At 36.0% G+C, this 9047-nt stretch overlaps 1 long non-coding RNA gene across 1 annotated transcript; it reads left to right on the top strand.

The window, feature by feature from the left end:
- The first annotated feature begins 556 nt into the window (after positions 1-556).
- Positions 557-1306, top strand: LOC122226377. Its single transcript, XR_006205603.1, has 2 exons — positions 557-659; positions 971-1306. It is a non-coding gene; the product is annotated as an uncharacterized LOC122226377 (long non-coding RNA).
- Positions 1307-9047: the final 7741 nt, after the last annotated feature.

Here is a 9047-nt window from a genome sequence, read left to right as displayed (position 1 = left end):
TCACCTGTGCTATGATGTTTGTCTTATTTTTTGTGATTGTTTATTAACATGTCTTCTCCCCCAAACATAAATTAAAAAGGACCATATAATTTGTTTTTGTATCAGTAATAGTGATCACATTGCCTATCATAGTTCTCTCTCTCTCTCTCTCTCTCTAGATATGTATATATGTCTGTCTGTCTATCTATCTATCTATCTATCTATAAATTGATGAAGAATTTGGCATGTTCTTAGATAGCTCCTCAGTCTGACAGGCTGGTCAGTTCTATTCTAGTTCTTGCCTTCAACCATTTTCCTCTTGTTGGAGACTTAAACACTGAAGAGAGTCTTTGGACAACTGTCTGTTCACTTAAGCCAAATGACAGACCGACCTTTAGTCCAGTATCACATGAGTTTATGTAAATTTACCTGCTACGAATTCACATCAGTTCATATTCCCTGTGATTTGCAGCAAAACAGGGGCTAAGAAATAAGCTTTCAAGTAGCGATAGCAAGCCTGAAATTTAGCTCAGTGACATAAATGCAATCCTATGTTTGATCTCTCCTTCAGGGTGGTAACAAGCAAAGGAGAGCTGAGAGAAAACTGCTTTACCAGTGTAACCCCTTACCCCCTTCATAACTTCTCTACATTGTAGTCACTCTGGAGGCCAGTTTGTTGGGTGAGTGTTTCTGATTCATCTAGATTTCCATATAAGAAGGAAATGGTGTGTTCTAAGTTTTCAGATTTTTCTAAAAACATTTATTTATGTTTGTGAGGGGCTGGCTTGTGGATCCAGCCCTAGGAAGTTCAAATAAGTATACTTAAGAAAATCCCCAGTATACTATTAGAAATTGCATTAGTGATCTCGGAATAAACCAGAAGGTAAAAATGATAATAAAAGGCTCTGCTTTATGGGAAACTCGATGGTTAATGTGGCATAAAACCTGGTTATAAGAATCTGACCCGATAATATTCATTCTTTTCCTCCAGCCACATTTCTCAGCCTCAGCCGCTCCAGCTGCCTCTGACTTCAAAAGAAACTGAGTGAAGAGGGAGGGCACACAATAGAAGAAGTGGTCTGATTATCCCCCTCTGTTTGGAAATGAGTAAAGATCATAGATATGTTTTCTTCTTTCTGTGCTTTGGACTATGTAATGTCAATTACCTCAAGCAAAACCCCCTGCCTAAGATAATGCACAGATTTGGATTATACCAAAATTGCATAAAATTGGAAACAAGATATTAATAATAATCCATAATAGTGTGACAAAGTGGAATACATGTTTACTTTTATTGGCTTTAGCTGAGACAAAACAAGTAAATTGGTTTAGAGATTTAAATTTATATTTATTACACCCTGACCTTTTTTGCTCTTCTCTCACCACTTTTATATTACGAATGAGGTGATTAAAGAGACTGCTTCTCTTTTGTTCCATTATGGCACATCTTTTGCCCCTTTAAATGTCTTTGTATGTTTGTGAGTGAGTGTGTGTGTGTGTGTGTATGTGTGTGTGTGTGTACTGATTATTTTAACCAATGTTTGAAAATGAAGTTGGCGTGCTAGAGGTCAAGTGAGTGAGTTAGCCTGAGCTGGTAATTAAAAGACCATGTATGAAGTATTAACCAGAAGCCACTCTTGGACTTTCCATTCTCAACTCAAAATGAAACGGCAAGCATAATAATCCCATATCACCTGTGAAAATGATGTCAGGAAATGTTTTCTCAGAGTCAGCTACTGGTCAAGACTTACAAGTTAAACACAATAATGCAGGATCAAGATTCTGGAAAGGCCAAAAGTTCGAACAGGAGACCTTTAGCCTCTCTGCCTGCAATGCATAATAATACTTCCTGTTTGTTTGATAGGTGCTTACCATTCCCTGAAAACAAAAGCATTTATAACTTTTATGTTAGGAACTAAGTGTGTGCTCTGGTCCCGTTCTTCCTGTTTAGGATTCCTTTCCACAGAAGTGAATTAATATAATTTGAACTACTAAATGAAAATAACAAACAACAACAAAATCCCCATCGACTAAAAGCTGTCTTATTAAGCTTCCAGAATATTTGGGATCATCCAAACTATAAGAGAGTTATATATAATTATGAATGAGTTTCATCAAGGTTGGCTTGCTGTTTAAATGTCTTCAATAAAGACTCTGTTTCTTTACAAGAGTCTAGATAGACCATACGGTTCTGTATTAGCCAATCAAACCTTATAGCAATAACAATAGTTGGGGATTTGACCTAAAAAGTGCTTCAATTTGAGCTATTTCTGCTCACAAATAGAGAAGATTTCAGGTAAGTAATGTGAAGTAATGTTCGTTACTAAAAGAGTTTAGAAATATATAAAATATAAAGGAGGCTTTTTAAGGAATTGAATGATTTAGTAAGCCCCAAGCTTTAGTGGTTTGTCATTTTTTTAGCCAGTTTTTAGGTTTGACTGACCAATGCCCCAAGAAAGCAGAGCAAAAACTTGAATGCAAACCTTTCAACCAGGTGACTCTATAGTTTATAAGTGGCAGTGAATGACATTTCCTCAGGAAAATCTTGGAAATTACCAGTGTTGCACATTTTATTAATCCATGTTTAACCTGAAGCCTAGAAACTAGCACCCCTTTCTTCCTGTCTTCAAAATTTCTATTACCAACTGTACTATGTTGAAGTTTATATGACAGGCTGTTTCAACACTTTTGTTTAGTTAAATGGAAGTGCATCACTTTTAAAGAAAAGCCCTATTGCCAAAAAATATAAACAGCCCTAACTTTGATTAATATAAATATTTAAAAACCAGAACATTCTGCTACATCTTGCAAAAACAATTCTGATGTTGCTGATGGGAAAGAAAAAGTGCTTTCATGCATTAGACGAATCCAACAAAATACAGCTGCAGAACAAAATTTTAAGTAAATATGAATTGTTTGCCTTTTCACAGGGCTATGGTATTTACCTAAATGGAGTTATTTTAGAACCTTTTATGTTTTATTGGTAAAAATGAAAGGTTTTTGTTTTTGTTTTTACAATTTTAGTTCTGAAGTATTTGATTTAAATTTGAAAGAGCTCTAATTAAAAAACACCACTAAAATGATTCCTCCCGCCCAGTTCAGGGTTTTGCTAATAAACCACCGGACAAGAGATGTGTGAAATGAATAGATGAAGAAAAACGTTGACAGCAAAAGCAGGGTCTGGGGGGTGAAGTTAGTTTATTAGGCCCCGTTTGTCACGAATGGGCCTGCTGCACATATAAAAGCAAATCCCTCTACCTTAGAAGATTAATTCTGAAGGAGGCACTCTTGGGTCAAAGTATACATAAGCGTGTGCCTAATCTCAGAGAAATCAGGCTATTTTCTCACAGCAATTAAGCAGAGGTCTGGGGTTTCACCCACAGTGTATTTAAACACAGGATACAATTAAACCCCAAAGTATTAATATCTTTGCTCTGCAAAATTGCCCAGGAAATAGATTTTGCTCTCTTTCAAATGAAAAGCAAGGCAAATGAAGAGAATAACTTGATTCTTAGCTAAGTTGCTGGAAATAAGAGTGTCGTATTTTCTTCTAATTGCCAATGTCTTATGTACATAAAGACGGTTCTTACTCTACAATAGGGCAAGCGTTATAAGCTTTCTAGTTTCCTTTAGTCTGAATAACGAACCTTAGAAGTTTGCATGAAAATATATTGTTTTAAACTGTGATTAAATTTCTTATTTAGCGTATGTTAAAAACCAACTTCTTATAAAAATCTAAGAGCTCATTGTTTACCACCAACAAAATGTCACAACTAGGGAGCTTTGCAACCTGTGTAAAGAGTAAAAAAAGTAAATGTAATTCTAAAGCAATCAAGTGTTCAAAGGGATTGCTTTCTGCAGAGATTTTTCTTGAAGTTTTTTTTATTCATATACTCATCTCAGGGCAAGAGCTGATCTTCTAGAGAAAAGTATTGCCAGTTTAAAACACTGCTTCGAAAATGCTAACTATAAAAACAACAAAATAACTTTTATTTCTTGTGCATCAGTTCCCTGAAGGCAAAGATTTTAATAGTACAAAAGCTATATTAAATAAACCACTACCTTTGTTCAGCTGTTGAAAAAAAAAAAAAAAACCTCTGGTATTAAACAAATTTTACCCATATTATAATTATTGTTACTTCTCTTTTGTCTGCTTATGAGATTAATATTCCATTTCATTGCCAAACCCCATTCTCTTTGTCTTTTCTGAGGAAGGGTAGGGGAGGGAGGTTGCTCTTAGAATAGGAAAGGATAGAAATAGTTTTTCATTCGTGTAAGAGTTTCTAGCAAGACAGTTATTGGTATAGGACACAGTGAGAAATCTTATAATCCATGGCATATAGGCATGTTCTTAGAAATTAATAAAACGGAAAGAATGAAGCAAAATAGAATGAGTCAGGTGTGGAATGGGGTGTGTGTGTGTGTGTGTGTGTGTGTGTGTGTGTACTAACATATTTTCCCACTTAATACTTCTTTGTTACTTTTAAGAGGAGATGAGTACTTAAGGTAAAGTGCAGAAGGCAATGTTTCCTTGAAACCACATGATAAATAGCTTAGGCACTTTTTTGATGTGTGCTGGGCTCTGTGAGAAGGCATGCAATCTGAATTTTACGAAGGATTGTTTTAATAGGACCAATGACTTTAATAGTACTTCTTGCTGACATCACTGGCAAATTGGTCTACTCTGTAACCTTTAAAAGTGCAGCATATCCCAAAATGAGTTACTTATTAAACAAATGTTCTCTCTCTTTTTTTTTGAGTGCAACTGACCTTTAAATGATTATTTCTCAGCACTTGCAACAAAGAGAATCTCGCCTATCACCTTTACACTTTTGACGCTACGGTGAGTAGATCCATAACCTTTTCACAACACTTACCGTGCCACACAACATGGGATTACAAACGCTAATGAGCACCTTTTCTTTCAAGGAGAAGTCCTATTACTTTATTAAATTGTTGCAGTACACAGAAGCCATGGAAAAGTATAACAATAAATCGTTATTTTGATCAATCTGCAACCATTTTGGAAAAGATAACTCCAAAGCACCAAAGAGTAATTGGCTGCTGATAACAGTTTCTACTGACGCTTTCTCTGTTCAGCTTCGGAGGGGTGTGGGTATGGGGGAAGGGGATGAGCGATTTAAGTAGTTGTATTTGATTAAAACATTGTCTTTAGGTTCAGGCACTTATACAATTTTTGCAGGCAATTTGAACTAAACTTACAGACAACTAGCATAGTCCCCCTTTCACTAACTAGAAGGAAAAGCTTTGCAACTTCAGAAGTATCTATGGATGGTATAGATGATATAGATATAGATATAGATGATATAGATATAGATATAGATATAGATATAGATGATATAGATATCCTGCAGTGTTAGGGATTTTAAGACTATGCTATCCTCAGAAACAGACACTTTTGTAAAGATGTAATGGGTGCAATGAAGTTATGGTTTTCTTTACTTAAATAGAGATCACATATTCGGAAGAATTGATGTTTTCTGAGATCTCTTTACTAATGCAAGGAGTTCCATGTCACTTTAAGTCCCAATGGTCTTTCCTTGAGCAAATCACCTATTTATCCTTTTGTAAAACTACTGAATCTGATAACAGTTTCATTAATCTAAACATATTCCCCTCTTAAAAAGAAAAGCAATATTCCAATACTGAAAAAAAATCTGAGAAAAAGTTTTTTTATCTGAAGGATTCGAATCCTCGAACAAGCTAGTATATCCATACTTTATTTACCTATATTTTACCTGAATAGTAAGGCACAGGTAGTAACTTATGTTCACAAATAAGCTCTTTTTTTCTTGCAAAGCTGACCTTATTTATAAAAATACTGTTTTAAAAAGATGTTGGAGTCTTACGATTTTTAAATATCAGCCTCCATGGAATAAAAAGGCATTTTCACAAGGGTATTCTCTCTCCCTCCTCTTTCCCCACATTGCCTACAAAGTGAGCATATTGGGATGAATTACAGAGAAGTATGAGAAAATTTTTCCTAAATAATGAAAAAGAACTGTTCTTGAAATAACATTCACTTACGGTTTTCTTTTCGGCTCTGACTTGGTAGTATTTCGTAAAGCATGAGGGGCGCAGCCACAAGCCTTCATCAGAGAAATCAAAGTTAATGTCCTTTGGAAACATTGGGCTCTGAAAAAAAAATAATAGCAGAAATAGGACTTATTTGGTCCCCCAGTTTAATTTACGAGAAGGCAAATCAGTTATGTTATTGGCATGTAATCACAAAGAAAAATACACAGACTGAAGACTAAACCGACTCATTGTCAGGGCTTCCAGGATCTTATTCATTAATTATGGTGGCTGCCAACAGACAACAGAGGAAAATCAACAATGCTGGATAAAATAATCATCAAGGGCTTCTATGTCTGTAAACTATTTAAATTCTTGAAATTGAATATTTATGATGAGTGATGCTTCTTTAATGTATACCATATTGCCATCAGTTCTCAGCTCTGACTGCATTCAGAAAGCCCAGACGCACCGTCTTTTTTTTCACACCCACCTTTTCACTTGGCTTTGTCCCGGCCCCCTCTGCTAACACCCTTCCGTTAGAAACCTGGACGCCGGGAGTCACTTGCTGTTTCTCAAGTGCCTGCTCATTTTGTGATACCCCTCTCATCCTTAACAATGGTGCGGTTCAATATCCTATCCGCCTGTTCACAGGCGGCTCCCGTGTGAAATGATCGTGAAGTTTCTTTTGCACCCATCAATGCGAGGCAAACCAGAGTGGGCTTCCCTCCTTGGGGTTAGTGAACCCAAGTTGTCTGTGAGCACAGACAGCACTATGGCCCCAGATGTGACTGGTTAACTGTACAAGCAGGGAGGATAAATCCACATAACAATACTTCATTCACCAAGGAAATCTGCAATGGATTACAGCTTCTCTATGGTTAAGTCTGGTCTTAATTTACTGCTTTTATTCAGTTTTCAACCACAAACGAGCCCCTTATGAGGCATTCACTATGCAGAATTGACAACTCTTTTTATCTACTTGAAAAATATTTTTGGATAATAATTTATGGTTACAAAATATGTTAAGCAGTTTCAATAGTTATATTATATTCTTTCAATGCTTAATGATGCAGTATCCCCTGTAAAAATGGAATGCCAGGAAATCTGGTAATTTTACATACAGTATTTATCACAACAGAGCAATTTGGCCATATAGAAACACAAATTTAAAAAAAAACCCTGCATATTTCATAGGAAGTCTTTTAAAGACATTTTTAAGCTCTTAAATTGTATCTCAGGAGAAAATCAGGGTTCAGAACAGTGTCTAAAGGCCCTATATATATGGCTAAAAAATTATTTTGGCAAGCTCTGTATTTTATTTATGGATTATTATGTTTAAAATAGCATATTTTGAACACCCTTCAGAAGGAAAAAAAAAGCTGCAGCTCTCTCTGAGGACACAAGAGAGAGTTCATTTGCTATTTATATTTTATACATGAAACCAAAATGTGTGGGTAGGTTTGTACTTTTTCACCATCAAACGTATTCTCTTAATTTATATTCTGAATTAATGCCACCTTTTAAAAAAATCCATCTGAAGGTGCTCATTATTATTGGGCATAGAATGTTTTTCAAGGACTGATTGCCAGTCTCTGAAACCACTCTGGAAACCCCAAACAGGCCCCAAATCATCATATCCCTTTAATAAGTGGCAAGTGCCAGTAACAGAGTTTGTCAGTTAGGAGCACATCTCCTAATATTGCCAACCAGTGACTTTAGAACTGCAAACGGGACCGACACAGATAGGAAGGTATTTTATAAATGGAGACAATGGAAACGATGTGAAGGATGTTCTCTGGGATGATAGCGTTCCTTTTCCATCGCTTTGGATCAATTTAAACCGCAGGTACACAAAGCTTTGCAACTTCCCTTTTGGCAGTATTTGAGCACTCTCAGACTCATTGATACTAAGGGACTCTTCCCATGGCAGAATGAACTCCCTGTAGATAAACAAAGGAAAACATTCAACTGAGGTACTCGCCGTGTTTTCCTCATTAGTGGCTACACTGTCTTGAGCTTGGGGAAAAGCATCCTTGGCATTAACAGGAAAGGACATTGCTTTTACAAGGAAGAAAACTTTATGGTTTTCTAAAACATCTCTCCTCAAGTGCCATACGTAAATCATATTTAAAAAAAAAACAGAATTGTATGTGCTTCAGGGGGTAAAACTACATAAACGTGCAATAGAAAATAATGAACTGTATCACTTTGGTTAGTTAAGCAATTATTGCTTCTTTATAGACCCAAATGCAGTTTGGTTTTCATCATAAAAATGGGGGGGGGAGTTGGTTTTGTTTATTGTTGGTGGCGGTTTGTGATTTTGCTCGAATGTTATCATTCTTGTTATTTTAGAACGCGGCATATTCAGCCTTTAATATGGTAGCTGGGTTTCACTGCTTTCATAGATGTTCTGGATGAAGGTGTAAAATAAAAGGTTAGAAAAGTGATAAATTAGACAATAGAAGCGTCGGATTCAAATGGCACTTACTATAATTCCAAAATCATATATTAGAATAGTTTCATTAACAATATTATAGCTACTTCCTGCTGTTTATCTCAAACATATTAACATATAGATAAGAACACATTCTGTAACAGAATATAGAGCTTTGGATTTATGACAAACAACAGCAATGACCTAGCCTCATTAATCTGGGCAAAAATAGTTTCTGATCACCAACCATGGGTCAACAAGCACCAGATTCCGAGGAAGACTTTGGGGCATTCCCACCGATCTACTTAGTACGCAGACCCATAATGTTCCTGCACCCTTTACATTATACCCTGTGTACCCAGATGCTAGTGGCCTTTCTCCTTCCTCTTCCTGCCAAGTATTATATGTGAAGTTAGAGTGGGAGGGTCATTTAACAATGAATTTCCCCATTGTATAACCATTACGAAGCTATCCAGGCTAAATAACTTGTTGTTTTTTAAGTCACTGTGCAATTTCAAGGTTTTAATGGTCCTTAAAATATAATACCGTGTGTCATTTATTTCCTGAAGTAAAAGCTAGTGCCAGCCTTTGGAAT

Source organism: Panthera leo, chromosome C1 (assembly GCF_018350215.1).
Source record: "Panthera leo isolate Ple1 chromosome C1, P.leo_Ple1_pat1.1, whole genome shotgun sequence".
Classification (NCBI taxonomy): domain Eukaryota; kingdom Metazoa; phylum Chordata; class Mammalia; order Carnivora; family Felidae; genus Panthera; species Panthera leo.
This window is presented reverse-complemented; position numbering and strand designations above follow the sequence as displayed.